The sequence below is a fragment of the Trachurus japonicus genome, chromosome 23 (assembly GCF_045865225.1).
Source record: "Trachurus japonicus isolate A0001 chromosome 23, Traja_1.0".
Taxonomy (NCBI): Eukaryota; Metazoa; Chordata; class Actinopteri; order Carangiformes; family Carangidae; genus Trachurus; species Trachurus japonicus.
The window spans coordinates 8195672-8214119 of record NC_140929.1 but is presented as its reverse complement, the minus strand read 5'-3'; the positions used below and the strand labels follow the sequence as shown (position 1 = coordinate 8214119).

The window sequence follows — 18448 nt, the reverse complement described above, 5'->3', positions numbered from 1 at the left end:
TATTAGCGGGGGCACAGGCATATAAATATTAATATTCAACCGAGAGCTTATGCTTTATTAATGAAACTGAGCTTCTTGTGAAATGAAATGGACATAATGGGATACTGTTCATTATCTCATGCTCAATAGATGAGAGCCATAAACTTCATCAGGAGATAAAGGTTTTTGCTTTCACAAGGATTGGATTGTGATGGGAATCGACTTCAGCGAGGTGTTTGTGCTGCGCCTCTGTCTAGTTAAAGTAAGTTATATAAGAGCGTGTCTGTGCATATTTGTGTGTGTGTGTGTGTGTGTGTGTGTGTGTGTGTGTGTGTGCGTGTGCGTGTGTGTGCTGTTGTTTGTCTGATCAGCTCCAATGAAAAACGGCCAGGATCCAAGGAGACGTTTAAAATCCTAAAGCTGCTACGCCCAGTGTTTTCTTGCAACAATAGATCAGATGATGGTGTGTTCGTGGCTCACTGGGAAATTTAACGCACGACTCTGCAGCTCCCTCCAGGTTTTAGCTTCTTTTTGTTATTTTCCATTTTTCCTGTCTGTACAGTGCATCAAACCTGCTTCTGATTCAGCTCATTTTGATGCTAATGATGCTACTTTCTTGGCAACAAATGGCAACATTAGCGATGCAGCTAAAGAGCTACATGCTTCTCTATAGGTAGAGGGTGGAGACCAAAAATAGAGCTAAAAGAGCCGCTATGATTGGACTTTCACTCTTCAGGTGGCACGAATGCATGAAAATGAAATGAAAATATTTACAACATCAACTTTATAATTATGAACTGACCTTGATAACATGTCAGTGTTGTATTTGCACCGTCCATATTCACAGAAATACCTCAAAAGAGTTGATCCCATGACAACAACTGACATTTTTTGTCCATACTGTGTCCAAACTCTTACACTGCACTTGAAACTATAATTTAAAAAAAGTACATAACGAAAACTTTGTATTTCTTATCCTCTAATCCTCAGTGGTGTATTGTCATTCTCCTCCTCGCTGTGTAACTTTTACAATACTGTTTTTTCTGTACATCACTTTCTTGCCTCGCCACTTTCTAGGTATTAGTTCTGAGCTATACACTTCTCTTTCTCCACACTGTTATTTCTATCTATTCATTACTCACAGCTCCCATATTGCAAAAGTCTGTCTGTCCTGGAGGAGAGATCCCTCCTCTGTTACCACTTCTCTCTGTTTCTCCACTTTCCTCCACTTCTCTAAAGCTTTTATTAGTGCTGTATTCGCTTATCTGTGCCCAAGGTCTGAGGAGAGCAGAGACAAAGTTGTGATTAAGGTCAATGTGAATAAACTTCGCCTGACTTGTTTCATCAGGTGAGCTACAGACAGCTGGATACTGTATTTAGCTAAATGCAGATTTAAATGGCAGCCATGGCCCCACAGATGTTCACTCTCTCTGTGCGTGTGTGTGTGTGTGTGTGTGTGTGTGTGTGTGTGTGTTTTCTGTCCTGTGTCTGGTATGACTTAGCAGCCTAGCAGGGTACATCCTGTGAATCACACTGTCAAGACATTTTGTTCCTGTGTTTTGTCCTCACGCAGCTTCTCCATATGATGCATGAAGTGTGTTCACGTCTGTACATATACATATCTGCACTGGGGACTCTAGGACATGTTCTTATATAGTATGTGTGTGTGTGTGTGTGTGTGTGTGTGATTATCTTATATCCAAACAGTTTGTGAGTGATTTGAGGTAGGATATTCTGAGACACAGCAATTCTGCTGTCCTTTTTTTTTTTAAGTAATAAATTCAATCTCCATTTCCTTCCCGACATGTTGCTCAAATTGAATAGTTGCTTTGAAAAAAGAAAAAAGAAAAACATGTGGAAAAATGACTTTTCTGCCATTTCCTGTCGCACTCATCTGCGAGGATACTTTGTGGTGTTTGTGTAAGAGAACGACGGGATGAAGGAGCAGAGCCATCGGAGCCTTGGTTACACTCACGCACACACACACACAGACACAGACACACACACACACACACACACACACACACACACACACACACACACACACACACACACACACACACACACACACACACACACACACACACACACACACACAGACAGACAGAAAAGCTGTGGCTGACTTCAACAGACTGATTTCATTCGGTTTCATCAGACTCAGACAGGCCCAGTCGCCGCCGTCTTCTCATTGGGCTGCTGCTGCTGGACTTATACCCAACCAACAGGGTTAGTGGGGCTTAACAGCAGCGGCTCCATCCCGGGCCCCTGTGAAGCCTCATAATGACAGCGGCCGGGGTGAGCCGAGTAAAAAGAATAACAAGGGAGCTGTTGGATTTGATATAAAGATCAAATTTCACTCAAACTCCTTCATATATCTGAGCAAACTGCTTTTGCAGCTCCCTTTGTGCTTTCGCCACAACAGAAGATCTTTTATATATATATATATATATTTATTTATTTTTTTTTCTCCCCTGGACTGTTCTGTCTCATCTCGTTTTAATCAAATGAGGGGAATGATATCATTGGAGGAGCTCTTTGCGGATGGCGCTAAAGCATATCTCACACTTAGGGGAGGGCTGAGGAGGGAGGGGAGTGGGGCTGCAAATGGATAAAATGTATTATTAATGAGTTGAATATGAGACGACAGCAGTGGAATGGTATATCGTTATCAGCAGGGGGGGTTGAGTATGAGTCATACTAATTACCGGCCATCACGGAGGCTGATGCTGAAATCCCCAACAGTGCAACATGATGCTGAACATGTGGAGCGCTGCAGTGATAGTGAAGCTCCTCTGCAATATTTCAAGGGGCTTTTGGCAGCAGGAGTGAACAATGGGGGATGAAGAGAAAGGGTGATAATTAAAAAAGAAAAGAAAAGCACAACAAAATGTGGTGTTTAGAGTAAAAAACGACCTTCGGGAGTTCTCAAAATTTATATATCTATGCAGCTCGTTTGTCCACTGAACTGGTCTTTAACATCTCTCAACTTTGTTCATTGGCTTGATCGGATCCAAAAAAACAAAAATCGATGCCTTTATTTTTAGTTTCTGCTTTAATTTAGACTTTAGATGAGGACATATCTTCCAGGGGCAGATGCACCAAACAGCCCCAAGCCTCCTCACTAACTAATCAATTTCGACATTTTCTTTACTTACTTTTTTTTTTCTTGGCGCCTCTCCGATGACTTTCTAAACAAACTTTAAGTTGGGGAGGCCGGCAGGTGTTGAAAGCGCACGATTCATCCTCCTTTAAGAACTGCACTTGAACGCCTCTCACCTCTTCACCCCTTCAGCCCCCCCCCCCCCTCTTTAATATCACATGAAAGTAGATGCGGCTTATTTTTTTCTTTTGATCTGAGACGTGGACGGGAGTCGGACTTGCATCAGAAACATTAGACAGTGATAACTTTTAATCTAACCTTTGCAAAACAGGTTCAAACACATTCCAGTGTCATCACTCAGACTTCAAACACCTACAATTTGCTTACAAACGCTTTAATGGACTTTTCCAGTTCAGTGGAAGCACCACATTCACACACCAGTGACACATTGGGGGCAATTTGGACTTCAGTGTTTTGCTCATGGACGGATATCCAACCACCGACTCTCCAATTAGTGGACGACCCATTGACTGAAGTCCAGACAAAGGGAATTTACTGGGTTTATTTCAGATACATTCGGACAAAGCCGTGGATATACTCAAATACCTTTTATTGTGATTTGACAGATCAGAGAAAAAGCTTTTGCTATGCACATTTGGTGACGTCCTTAACATAATCCTTTCGCAGATATTAAAACACACTTAATATTTACACTTAGATTTGCACTGACTGAAACTTCCTGATGAGATCTGATCCCGTTCATCCCCCTTTTTCAAGAAATCCACAAACCCGTCCTCAGGAAGACGCTGCAGAGCCGCAGCAGAAACCAAGAAAGTTTCTTTATACCAAATGCAATAACTTTGTTGAACTCATAAACATCTTCCAAACTGAAATCATATCTTGTTGTTTGATCAGTGCATGTGGTGCTAGTTTTGTTGCGCTTATTGTTTCTGAGACACAATGAAGTGTTTTTTTTTAACCAACTTGTGAAGCCAAAATCAAATTTTCACACTTGTGGACAATGAAGGTTATTATAATGATTATCACATTTTCATAAAAGCGTCTGCCAAATGAAAAATGTGATATCTGCACAAAAAGAAGAACAAAATAAATGCACACCACTATTTCAACCACCGACAAGTGGAGTCTCGTGATTGATACTGAAAGGTCTCATCAGCATATTGTACAATACTAAAGTTGGCCGGCCTAGTTACCATTATAATTATAATCAGTAGAAGTAGAAGACATTTTTTTAAGCTACATGCACCCATCAAAGCATCTGATTTAGACTTTTAACTTAACTCAGTTGTGAAATACTTTGGAGTCGACTTGAACAAAGTTTTGCATCGATAACTAACTGAACCGATGTTGTTGAGCCTCCATCACAGTGCTCTCTGTGTAAATAACCATTAATGTACCAACATGCTGCATCACAATGACACTGTGATTGAGTCTGAATAGCCGCTTAACAGCAGACCCTGGCACTGAAATGGGTTATCTAATAATTATGGGCTGTGAGGTTTTTTTTTCCCTGTCTCTCTCTGGTACAGAATGAATCCATGCCAGACACTCAATCAATAACACCGAGCCTGGAACGACAGCCTCATAACGTGAAATATGAGGCCATTTCTCTGTGTGTGGACTGTGGAGAGTTTACAGAGGCGGTCTGACATCAGTATCGTGCGCGGGCTTTGTGGACAGAGCTAATGGTACACTTTATTGATTGTGTGTGCTGTAATCTGTCAATCCAGGTTCGTCCAGCTGCGGCAGAGCGCCAGCACCGCCGCCGCCGCTGCTCTTATACTGTCGGGTCATCTCCAGCCATCTGCTGCTGCTGCTGTGAAAACACCCAGAGAATATCCACATCCTGTTACCTCACACCCACCCCCTCTGAAAGGAGACCAGGCCACGACGAGCGAGACCATAAAACACGTCCAGACAGAAACACGAGAGGACAAAAACACAACCTGGTGTGAAACAAAACGTCTTTTTCAATAATAATCATCCATACACCCCTGGTTTCACTATTGAACGCAGCCTTTTGTTTTTAATTGTGGAAGTTTGTAAAATCATGCAGCTTTGTTGACTTGTTTTCTGGTGATGAATGAGCCACGACTCAGACTTTTTAATCAAGCAGGACTGTGGTGTTTTGTTTAGGCCTGAAATAATTAGCCAATTAATCCATTAGTCCAACAGAAAATCAGTACTGGGCAAGTTATTTGAAAAAAGGAATCAATAACTAATTACATGCTGAAAAAAAAAAACATGCCTCCACAACTTTACTAATAACACATAACACATTGGCAAAAGTATTTATAGTCACATTACTATACACATAGTTAGATCATGACCTTTGCATTTTTGTTCAGAATATTTTTCATTATGAGGCATGAACATGGAGATTACTACATTTACTTATTCAGAGCTTCAGACAATAACCGGTAGAGAGAAAAAAGAAAAAAAAAAATCAAATTAGACACGGATTAATTTAACCAACAGGATAAAGAGAAGATTAAGAAAAGTTACATAAACCACTGAGGTAATTAAAGGTGCAATAGCCTAAATGAACAAAAGTGCATAAGAGTTTAGTTTATTGTCAAGAAGAATAGATAAAAATATGGCGATGTAAGTATGCAACATAAAAAATATTAAAACTATAAAACTTGTTAAAGGTCATAACTCAAATAAACCCTCCTCACTCTCACAGCTCCCATCCAGGACTGCGCTATACAAACAAGTTCTGATGTGGTGCTTTTTTTAACATGTGTGAAAAGAAAACAGTCTATTATGGTCTGGAAAAACAGCTTCTTTAAAGTGACTCACTTTAAAACATGATCAAATTTGTTCGATTTGTTGAGATCAAGCTCTTATTAGAAAAAGAGAGACTCCACAGCAGCCAGAAGCAGCATGAAAAAGGCCCACGACGCATAAAAAGTTCGATGACGTATAGAAAGTAGGAGAAAACAACATCATCACATGATCAGATATCGTTCACATTACACCGTAAATGTGTTTTTCTTTTTTTTTTATTATAGTTGTTGTAGCTCTCCTCTGCACAAAAGCTGAAAAAAACAAATGGCGAGCCCAGCTGGTGTTTGTCAATATTCTATTGATCGCTGTGGTCGGACTCTCTTTTCCATGGATCAACATGATATTTTTATATAACTAACTCTGTGTGCTCTGACTGCCGCTGCTGTTTCCCAGCTTGTTCTCGCTCTGTTGGCTCATCCACGGCTCAAACAGTCGGGATTTTGTTGCCGTGTTTGCTCGCTTCTCCTGAATATATCCGCCTCTCTGTTGGCATTTGGATCAGTTCCCCTCACTGTCTCACTCCCCTCTCTCTCTGTTCTTCTCAGTAACTTCCTCCCTCCGTCCCCACGGATCTCTCTGCCACTTTAGCTCTTTAACCGCTCTCTCCCTTTTCTTTTTTTCCCCTCTCACACTCCTCCACCCACCCATCTACCCATCCATCCATCCTCCATCTCACATCTTCTCTCTGGTGTCTCGGTGAGTACCAGGCAGGGGCGTCCCTGGAGTGACCTTGGGGGTAATGAGCTCCTGATCACGAGTCAGGAAACCCGGCATTCAACACCCCACCCCACCCCAACACACCACACCACACCACCCTCCCCTCACCCCATGCAACACACACACACACACACACACACAAAAAGAAAAAAGAGAAGAAAAAAAAGACTACACAGCTATCGTATGCTCAGCCCACAAAGAGAAATAGTATTGGAGAGGCAGGGCAGCGGGGCAGAGGTGCAGATGAAAAGAGCCTAGAGAAACCACTTCTTCAAGCTCTGATTTACAACTACCAGACCTCCAAAATAAAGTAAGTGATTTTTTTTTTTTTTTTTTTTTTGGTGGGTGCACACACTTACTGATGCATAGCTTTGGTGGAGCCGGTGTGATGTGATTATGAGGTGGTTACACGAGCAGCCGGGCGAGCAGAGAAGTTTCTGGATCTGAACTGTACTCAGTGGAATGGATGGTCGGAGCATGAAGGCCACCTTTGGTAGATGTGTGTGTGTGTTTGGTGGTGTGTATATTGAACCCCTGTTGTTTTCACAATGCTTTTAAAAACAAAATTATAAGAGGAGAACTTTGGGTAAAGTTGCAAAAAGAAAAAAGGACAAAGTTTTTCTGGTGATCAATGCAATACTTGTGCATTTATGCAACTGTTTTGCCTTTTGGTGACAAACGAAGGAGTAAAAAAAAAAGTAGAAACGCCTGTGTAGACATGGTCCTAATCGCTTCTTTGTTACTCTTCCCATTTTAAGCAGATTTCTCCCCGGGGCTGTTGATAGGAGATAATAAACACATGAAAAACACAAAATAAACTATTAAGCTTGAAATGCTGAGAATTATAACCGCAGATGGAGAAGTGGCTTGTAGACATATTGGGTAAACAATTGGAAAGCCCCAATAATCCAGCAGCCATGGGCTATGGACTGTGATGTTAAATCATGAACAGAGATGTGTGGGGGGGGGGCTTTCTCCTCAGTGATTAGACTTCAAACATCCATATGTTTTGTTTATTATCGCTATCAGCCAAATATATGCGAGTCCAATTAAGTATGTCTGTGCATGTGTGCCGGGTGAAGTGGGCCACTTTTTCCCAGGATGTCGTAATTTGGGTCAGGCCTGACTGGAATGACAAACCCCGAGCAGCTCGGTATTGTATCGGCGCTATGTGGTCCAGCAAGACCTTCTGCTTTCCGTTGCCATGGCTTTCTCCAGCCCTGGTATAGCAACTCCGAGTCAGACCAAACACTGTTCCTCTCTGTCTTATGGGCATTCCTGCCGTGGACAAAAGCCTCCCCCTCCCACCACCACCACCACCCCCGGCTCATTCTTGCCCGAAAATGAGGTGTCCGCTTCATTTCTTTAGAATCAACACATGGTGTGGTCCTAATGAAAGAGCAGGGGGGAGATTAAACATGAGGTGGAGATGAGCTTGAGAAACCAGCTCCGGGTGCCGTAGGAAGTCAGAACACAATGTGGATTAAGCTGGATGATGGCCAGCGGGGCCAAACTCATAACACTGCTTCATTTCTAAATAGGTCCTGGCATTTTCCTCTCCCCAAGATGGCCACTTGGAGGCCTTTAAGAGAAACATTTTACACATTCTGCCCTTTTCCCTTGTTAAACGCTTGCCCCGCAGACTTCCCCACGTGATCTCGCCTATATGTCAAGACTGAGCACAAAGCCAGTTCATTTCCCGTCTGTGTCCTCACAAACGCTTTGACGAGACTGTTCTTCCATGGAGGAGCCGGAGCAATAAGGCATAGAAATGCGCTGTTAGGACCCTGAGAAGTCCGCTCCAGGGGGGAGGGAAGCGCCGTGAATGGAGCCAATTCTCATCTATAGGGCACAAGTAAAGTGAGTGAGAGAGACGGAGAGAAAGAGAGAAAAAGGGTAGGGGGATGAGGACATACACAAAGATCCTCACATTGAGTGGCTGGTTTATTCTTGTGGGGTACGCACTGACCCCTCACATGTGGGATGAACAGAATGAGCCTTGATGGGGTCCGGAGGGCCTCCACAAAAAAAGGGAGGACAGGATAAAAGAGAGGAATAGAAGAAAAGAGGTAGGGGAGGAGGAGGATGCCAGGAGAGAGGCCTGTCAAGGCAACATCCTTCATTACATCCAGCTCCAAACATCATTCCTAGTTAAACGTGGCACCCTGGAAAAACCTGGAGAAAATCAACATATTGCAGAGTGTATCTTATTTCTACAACTGTGAGCCAATGTTCCTGTTGGTGGTGAGTTCACTGACAGGATGATGGACGGGCTGAAAGAAGTCAGACACAGGCAGTTACACAATCATTCAGGCTGGAAGGCAGCACTCTGGAGATGAGTGTCGCTCCTAAAGTGGCTCAAGATCCTACACGTCCCAGAATGCAACTTACTAGTTTCTTTTATTAAATCCTCCCTTATTTACTTATTTCCTCCAGGACTAAAGAAGACACATTTTAACTCACTGGTTCAATATTGATCTGTCTGACTTGCTGTAGCTGGTTTATGTAATTCCTATGGATCAAAACAGTCCAGGCACATGCACAGTAGCTCGATCGGAAAGTGTGAGTGTGAATGTGAGTGTGTGTAAGGTTGTTTGCCTCTACATGCCAACCACGTGATAGACTATTGACCTGCCCAGGTTGTATCCCACTCTTGCCCCATGTCAGACGGGATTATCTGCACGGATAAGCCATATATCCAAGCCCTGATCATGTGTTGTGACAATAATGGTCAAATCTAGTTTCGATAAAGTGGAATTATCCTCCTGGACATGCAGACGTGCTCACAATCACGAGTTTGCACCTGAATTTTAAACCCTTTTTAAAAAAAATATATATAATTCATCTACAGCAATAAGCCAGTGAGTGCAGCTCCCGAGGCTGCTGCAGGGTCAATAGTCATGTGTGGAAATGCACACGTTTCTCATGGAGACGTCAAGCAAGCAAGCTATCTCATTACGGGCATGGGCGAGACAATCAAAGCTGTCTGCAGAACCTCTAAGCTGCTGATGAGAGAATGTTCCTCTTGTGTGGCGTTGGTCCCCATTGTGTGACGAAGCCCCATTGACGGGGGCCACTAATGCCTTTTGTGCGAGGATCCAAATAACACGAGTCAGGGTTCGTGTGTTGCAAATCCTTCCGTCGGTTTTTTTGATCACCATCTTCGCACCATAAATAAAAAAATTCTTTCCTTCCTTCAATTCTACTTTTTCCGGTCGGGAAAAACTAATATCTAATCGTGGCGTCGTCTCTCTCTCTCTCTCTCTCTGCTCTGCTGTTGACTTGATCTGATTTTTGATCCTGGGAGAGCTAATGATAACCTGAGGCTTTCCGCTATAATCATTGGGCTCATTAGTGTCCTACTCAGTCACACGGCCGCCCACACACTCGCACAAGAACACACACAAACTGTCCCCAGGCTGTCGACAGGTGACTGAAAAAGGAGAGGGCAAAAGTCAGAGGGCTGGAGTGTAGGTAAAGGAAGTAAACAAACTAATCCACCAGACTAAAATAAATTGGATGTGTGATTGTTTTTCAGTGTCAGGTTAGAAAACAGGTCTGCTAGAACAAAAGGAAACTTGGATACCATATTAAAGGTCCCACTTTTTGGGTATTTTATTTTGAAATTTCATTATAAGGAGATACGTTTGTGGTTTTAATAACCAAAAATCATCTCAGTGTAGCTTTACATCTTCTCTCTGGAGTTGTAGTGACAACAGGTGGGTGGTGCCAATCAGAGGAGAGGAAGCTCTGAGGCTCTCCTCTGATTGGATGACACTTTTCTGAATGATTAAATAAAAAGATATATCAGATTTCAGGTGAAAAACAAACCCTATGAGGTTTGGATGGTGGGTTAGCTTGGTGACTGCTTTGTTGTGACATCACAAAGTTACAGGAAGCTGACGACTTGTTTCCAGGCTGAGATTCTGAATACAGATTGTGTTGCATTTGTCTTTGTACTGAGGCTTTGAAACTTTTACAGTATTAATGTTGAACCTAGAGCTTCTTTATAATGAAAAAGGCATGGTAAATATACCTTATGAGACATTTAATATATCATATGGAAATATGTTGTTTATAGCCTACTGTTTCTTGCATCCATTGTGAGATTTGAAATCCTTATGGTGCCATTTTGAAACTTGTAGTTCAATCCATCTCAGTAAACATTAATTGTTTTTGCCAAACTTTAATTGCTGTTGTTGTTGTACAACCTTTAAAATGCACCTGTGCTTAATCTCCGTTAATGGGAATGACAATGCAGCACTCACTCTGCCTGCTGATCTTACGCAACGGCACAAAGAAAAGTAAATGAATATATATGAGCCTCTGTCTGGAAGAGTTTGGAGAAGAAAAAGAAGCAGACAACTTTAATGCACCAAAATGGTCAGCAAAGATTTTACATCTAATTGATTTCTGCCTATGTGGGTCACAACAAGCTTTAAACACAGCACTGACATTATCCCCTCTTAAAATTAATATGGTGAACTTGTTAGCCAAGGAGCAACAGTCCAGTATTCACTCTTCTTCAGCTCCTGGGGGAAATACACTCGCAGCTCTTGCACAGCTAAATGCTGTATAACTTTGTCTTTGTCTGCTGTTTGGTGCTGGGCAGGTCGAGTACAATGGAGGTTTTTAAGAGATTCTTCTTTTGTCTGTAGCTTCTGAAAATGAGGTTGATGAAACAATGAGCTTGAAGAGACTTAAAAAGCTCAGAGGAGCCGGGGTGGAACAGCAGAGTTGGGTGATAAATCCCTGTGGGTTTGTCACGACAAGCAAAGCCCCCCTTTCTAACATTGCACATCCATCTGACCCATTTGTACTGCAGAAAAATATCAATTTAAACAGCTTTTAGTTTGCATAATATCTAATTAAGCAGCTAAAACTTGCAGTTTTGCATGTTTGGCTATCGCACAGGCACATTACACAGCTCCTGCAGAGTGCAAGATAGAAGCTTTGGACAAAGCAGTTGTGTATCTTTAGCAAATGTCATACGGGGAATTTGGGTCCTCAGGGTGTTCCCCCTACCCCTAATTTGTGTGTGTCCAGGCTTTAGAGTGTGAAGCACAGGGGAATGGGTAGTGTTTGTATTCCTCTAATGAACTGAGGGATGATTTTGTCTCTGTCACGCACCGCAGAAAAAGTCAGAAACTCAGACAAAGAGGACAGAGGCAGAGAGGTCTGGATATCAGCATCAGCACGTCCGTCCGTTTGTCTGTGAATCTCCCTCCTGTTGATAACAGGTGCAACGGAAATAAAAACCAACGCCACGTTATCGACCAAAAAGCTTTCTCCACACTCCCTCCCAGTGCAGAACCTTTCTAAATGGCTCATAGGTAAACCCTGGGGGGGCTATTAAATAACATACAGCCAATACATTGCAGAAGCCCCACCTAAATGCTGTAATCCATTGGCTCAATCAATGCAACCTCATTTTATTTAGGGCCACTCCGCGGCTGCTTCGTCGACAGAGTTATTAGCAACATTATAATTGTCTCTTCTACACAAAGTATGTGAATCTTGTTTGGCGTAGTTATCAAAAGGGAAATAATAAAGAGCATTCGGAGACGCGTGGCAGCCGGTGTCTCACGTTGCAGGGGTGCAGGGTTTTGTTGTGATGTGGCCACTGATGTTGAATCGAAGGTTAAATTGATCGTGGAAGAAGCCGCCTGCCACTTAGTGTCTCTATTCCATTCCCACCGCTAATTGGATTGCTAATGGTAATGTTGCACTGAGGCGACAAACTTCTCTGATTAGAAAGGTTTTGTAGAGTTTATTGCCAATTTCAGATCGCATGAAGAGGAGATCTCATTTCTTTGCATTCCTCTCTTTTACTGATTCCCTCTTGCAGCTCTTCTCCTTCTTTATTTTTAGGCCAAGCAGTGGTTACCAGGCTGCTTAAAGCACCCAATCTCCAGCACTTAATTTGAGAATTATTTCAAACACTTTATACAGCCTCCTTATGCCAAAGGGGGGTGTCTAATCCTTGGTTAAATATCAGCAGGTTTTAATCTGGTCCAGTAGAGAGAGCTTCTTCCTGTTCCTCCCTCGAGGCGCTGCATTCTGCAGAAAGTATGATCTGGAAAGTTAAACACCTATGATGGATGGGGAGAGGATTAGATAGGCCCACTTCTATGGTTGCAAAACACACCATGGATGGGGTTTTTTATGTCCACCCACCAATAAGTGATTAGAAGCCCGGATCAGTGAAGGGACGGTGGGAGTGAACGCTCAGCGCTCAGCCCCCGAGGAGGAGAGCGCACTTGTTACTCGGCCTAAATACTCTGAAATGTGTGTGCATGTCGCAGCTATCCCTTCAGTCGTGAATGAATTATGCATCCTGGATCCCTGACTTGATGGTGGAAAGTTTCATCAGCATGGAGGCAAAAAAAAAGGGGGGAGACGGAGGAGTGTGAGGAGAGAGAGAAAGAGAGAGTCGAGTGGGAAGGAATTGGGAGAAAGAGAGGGAGAATCATTAGTCATATCCATTAGTATTCCGTCCACAGCTTGTGATGCGAGACAGCCGGTCTGTCCAAATAAACAACCAGCAGAGGGTGGATGCCTCATTATAACTTCCACCCTTTTTTCTCACCCGGAGTTCACATTCCTTCTGACCATAAACACCAGGCCAGGGCCGCGGCCTTGCCCTCTGTCTCCGCTGGAGTTTAGAGTTGTTAGCGCGGCTGGTAGAGCAACATTTCACATGCTGTTCCGTACACGGACAAAGACAAGTACTGTACAGAACAAGGCGACGTCCCGGGAAATGGACCAAAAAAACAACAACAACAAAAAAAACCAAAAACACAATGTGAATTCAAATTGTTTCGTCCTCTGAGCGATTTTTTGGATTCGTGCCCTCACGCATCGCCCCGGTTAAAAAGCCTCGCTGCCCTTGAGACATCTTGTCTCTGTACAACACCAGAAAGATCCCAGTGCTCCCAGAAGGAGGCACGGCACTCGTACTCAAGCTGGCACTGAAATATTAAACATAAAGAGGCTTTGACACAACCTTTGCCAGGCTTCTATTAACATGTTGCCCAAGGTTTAAACAAATATCTTTCAAGGCGAGTGAGACTATAAATCAGTGCATCAAATGCCTTTATGTGAAAACAGCCATGAGGACATGACAGGCTTATGTAATTAATAGAGGATGAGTAACTCTGATATATTAAGACACATCACTGCTGCTTCCCACATAAGATGACATTCGGGATTTTTAATGAAGTAATATGTTTTTCTGATCCACTCGCAGTCTCTGGTGTTTTATAACTGTGACACAAAAGCAGGTGCAAAGCAACAAGAGGCCTCTCCTCTTTTTTTGTTGTTTTTTTAGGCATGCATTACATGAAGCAGGGGCAGGTGTTATGTAAAATATCAGATTCGATTTATTGCATTTTCTCTCCTTCATTTTTCTTCTTGCAAAACTTTATCCATCTCCACTGAAGCTATGCATAAAGTAAAGGATGTGTATAAAAGCAAGTAGATGGAAATGCATGGGTGTAATGTAAGAGATGCCCTTGGACGTCGTCTACCACCTTTAAGATCTCAGAAAAAAGAAAAAAAAGGGAAGAACTGTTCAAAAGCCTGTTCCCTGAGGGGCAGTACCCTAACAAGTACCCACTCTTTCTCTATCTCTCTCTCACTGAACCGCCACTGTTTGTAGCTGCATGGGAAAAGTTCAATTATGTACCCGAGTGACCTTTAAATATTATCACCGGGCTAGATGGAGAAAACCAGAGTGCTGCCTTAATTTGAACTCCTCTCTCCTCTGTCTCCTCCTCTGCTCTTGGCACAGTGGAGGCTGCTGGCAGAGCAGCCAGAGGAGCGAGTTAGTGTTGTGACTAGGACATGATCCCTCACCAGCTTTCCATCCACCAGCGCTGCCAATTGGGATGAAGCTAACAGCTGGACACTGAACCCTCTTTGCAGCGGTGGAGAAGTGGCTTTTTTTTCTTCTTCTTCCCTGCACCAGCCGGGTTCTTTAATCTGAAAACTGCTTCCACAGACCTTAAAAACATGACAGCTAATAACGCATTTAGCTGAACCTGAGGGTGAGCTGGAACAAATTTCTACTCTCAAGTATCAGAAACTGTTTTATATTTGATCAAAAGGTTCATTAATTCTAAATGTAGAGCAATTTCCCGCTGACTGCCGCCGTATGATACCAAAGGATCACAATGGAGTTAAAGGTCCCATATTTTATAAAGTGAGATTTCCATTTTTTACTCTGATTGTAAATCAGGGAGTTTTATATTAATACTGGAAATGTAGCTCCTTCATAGAAATGCACACAGTCTGTGTCCAGAAATTGAGATTTAAAAAGAACCTCTGCAACTTTGTGATGTCATCACGTTACAAGCCCCGCCCACCTTGACCCAACATCCAACCTTGCAGGATCTGTTTTTTTCAATCTTAAAAACCACAAATTTGAATTCTTATGCATCTAAACTCAAATAATAAGACATTTGACCTTTAAGTTGACATGAGATGTGTGTCTTTAATCCGTAAACGGTGTCTGTGAAACGTTATTTCCCCCAAATCACTGCCTGTATCGTTACATTTCTACTTTCTAGACGATTGTACCTCTCTGTTTCACTGCTGGCTGTGTTCGCCCTGCAGAGACAACCAGCTCCGCGCTGGAGTTATCGAATTAACTGTATGTCAGTTTCGGGCACTTGCATGCTCTTCTCAGCCGGGAGGGGAAACTACCTTGACTGCAGTGGCTGGTCTGACACACATTAAAGTAAAACAGGGTGTCAGCGCAGGCAGCAGCCCCCGCCACACTCTGCGGCGTTCGTACACGAGGACTCGACGTTTCCTACTGACTGTTCTAATGCTCAGTGGCAAGTTGAAAGGTCATGTTTAAAGCCCTGGGCTGTGACTGAGGGCAGGAGCCACCTCCACCCACCCCCCTCACTGCATCAACCCCCTCCCTCTCTCTCCATCCATCCACTCCCTCTCTTTAACCCTACATCCACCCTACAGCTGAGCACAGCCAGAGTCATGTAAAGGCTACTGGCACCCGTGCACCAGCAGTCGTTGCTCTCTCTGAGTTGTGTTCTCATTTTGACTGGATCTGTCCACGCAGCAAAACCAGCAGCTCTGCTTATTTATTTGTAAATTGTGTCACATATAGCGTCGCACACACACAGTTATGGTTTGGTAAATAAAGCCGGAGCAAATAGTGTTTTGTGCAGATGAATGTAGACAATGACAGCAAGCATGCAGGCGCACAGGAAATGTGGTGGGTTGCGTTCCTGATGGATGGAAATAGCTTATTGCAGAGGCAGAGGAGATGGTGAATAGGACAGATCTGTGAGATGGACTTTGGCTAACACTGCACCGTGTGTGTGTGTGAAACTAGACTAAATTAATATGGTTGGAAAGGAGGTAAAATCAGGAATATTGTCTAAACCCTTTACAGGGGATACAGATGCCTCGACATCAACATCATCGCCCACTAACTCCACTGCTGGAGGAGAAACCTCTTTACCTGAGGAATCTGCCACCGAACCTCTGTGACGTTTATCATCGACCAAAGGTGCTGCAGCAGATTTTTATTTTATTTTATTTTATTTTTTCTCATTGTGGAATAAATTAGATGACGGTGTGTATTGAATTCCCATCAGCCACCCGGGCTGACGTCAGAGGGCCTCAGGCGGTGGATCTCTGCGGTGCTGCGTGTGACCTCCTCGGTGGCTGCTCTCCACTTAAAACTCCAAACCCCCACTCAAAACACACTCGCCCCATGAGAGTAGCATGCCAATTATATGCCAATTATTATCCTTTATTTATTTTCATCTTTTCAAGTCCGGGGTGTCACATATACAAAGTTATTTACATGTTTATTAAGTTTGGTGTAAGGTGTTTGGTGTTCCGAGGACTCTTTGGGAAAACAGGTGTTCAATTAACTCTCCGCCACCTGCTGTCAGAGATGGTTTAAAGCTGACTGCTTCCTTTTTTTTTTTCCTTAAGTGACTGACATCCAGACAATGCATCATCTAATACCGGCTCCTCTAATGATTATTAGTCACGGATCAGCGGTTTGCTCCGAGCAGCAAGGGCCGGACTCAATGAAGAAGTGTTTGAGTGTCTCCAGGCTCCACAGGTTATAGATTGGACTTTATCTCTCTCCAGGAAACTTAGCAGCGGGAGACAGTGCTAGATGAAAGCAATGCGCCAATGTTGGCCCATCTCCTCGTTGCCAAATGGCCCCAAAGACAATGCAATAAAAGTGAAGGATTTCCTTCGAGCAGAAGTCATGTCCTTGACAGATCAGGGATGTCCAATCTTCTTCTGTCCACCACTCTCAGTAAATAACTTTTCCCCTCTTGCCTCCTCGATGGCTGGAAATAAGACTGTCACCGGGTCCTGGAATATAGTGCGTCGCCAGCTATGTTTGATTCATTGTAGGGTCGGGAGCAGCCAGGCGGTGTAGGAACTGAACTGAGTGACACTATCATTGGAAAACTGGAGTAAACAAGTTAAAAATAGCCGTCGTCCTCTGTCGTCGAAGAGTTTCTACGCTGTTATCTTCACTGTTTGCATAGAGACACGAGATAAACAAGATATTACAGTCAAACCACCAAACACTAACAACACCAAGTGTAGAAGATGTCACGACCCTGTCATGATAATTAGTTGTTGCCCATTTTGTTTTAATTATGTTGTCTGTAACGCCTCTATGAAATAAAATAAAAGAGCATGACTTTTACCCAAATAATTACTTCTATATCAAATAATAGAATCCCTGACATTTACGATTAATTCATGCTTTTAAAGAAATTATAGGAAAGATTAAAAAGAAGACGATAAAACAAAAAGTCAGACAGAGAGTGAACACCTCCAGACTTCAAATTTATAGTAAATGATCTGGATCCGATTCAGAAATGAATGGCTTCCTCCCTGGCCCACGTCCCATTCCTACAGTGTGGTGCAATTTGATTCAGTGTTTTAGAGTATTCCTGCCAAAAATCAATCAAACAAATAAAGCATATTGAGTTGTTTAATTCTACTCATTGGTCTGTTTTGCTCTTTACCAACTTCTTGGCTGTGTAGCTCCAGGATACAAGTGCTCTAGCCAGTTGCTTACTTTGCATTTTGCACAATATGGCAACCCTCTGTTGGCCTTGAGATCTGACAAAAATCCTGTCTGGTGTTGTCATGATAAATAATCCCATTGATCTTGCATGTAGCTGTTTGGGCTAGCCTCTCCTTGTGCCTGCACCTCTCAGTTTGAACCCAAACTCTGTCCTTTACCCTAAACTGTAGGATGATTCAGTCAAAAGCAACTTTGTGAGAACTGGAGATCCTGCAAAACAATTTGTTTCCTCTCATGCCAACAAAAATGCACCAAATAAATAGTGCAATAATCAAATATTTGTGCAGCGTTCATTGATAAAAGCTTGACTCACAGACACTGCATTCATTCAGGCTGACGAAGGTAAAGGGCAAGTGAAGCAAAGGCTTCATGTCTCATATTTCAGCATCTCCCCCGTCTTGACACATTTTCTGAGAGACGTGTTTGAGAGGTTCTCGCACTCCGCCGGTACTTCATGCCTGTTTGACTGAATGAATTTTGATGGGCTGCTCGGGTCCAGGCGTCTTTAGCAGTCCCGACAAGCCTTTGTTCTTTGCCTGTTTTTGTGTCTGATCCCCAACAGCCCACAGGGGGGAAACTCTGCCGGCCTGCGCTTGCTCTCTCTCTCTCTTTCTCTCTCCGAAAGCCTTTCTGTTTGATCAACTTCTAACATATTTGAACAATTTAGGCAGGGACGAGTGCAGGTAATTCAAAGCCTTCCAAAAAAAGTGTGTTTTTGGGGTGAGATGAGAAGACTCACAGGT

At 43.1% G+C, this 18448-nt stretch overlaps 1 protein-coding gene across 1 annotated transcript in view; it reads left to right on the top strand.

The window, feature by feature from the left end:
* The first annotated feature begins 6654 nt into the window (after window positions 1-6654).
* ptn (pleiotrophin) overlaps window positions 6655-18448 on the top strand; it is a 42293-nt gene continuing 30499 nt past the window's right edge. The window contains exon 1 of the mRNA XM_085769827.1: window positions 6655-6917. The gene's annotated coding sequence lies outside the window, so the exon portion shown is untranslated. The remainder of the gene's footprint in view (window positions 6918-18448) is intronic.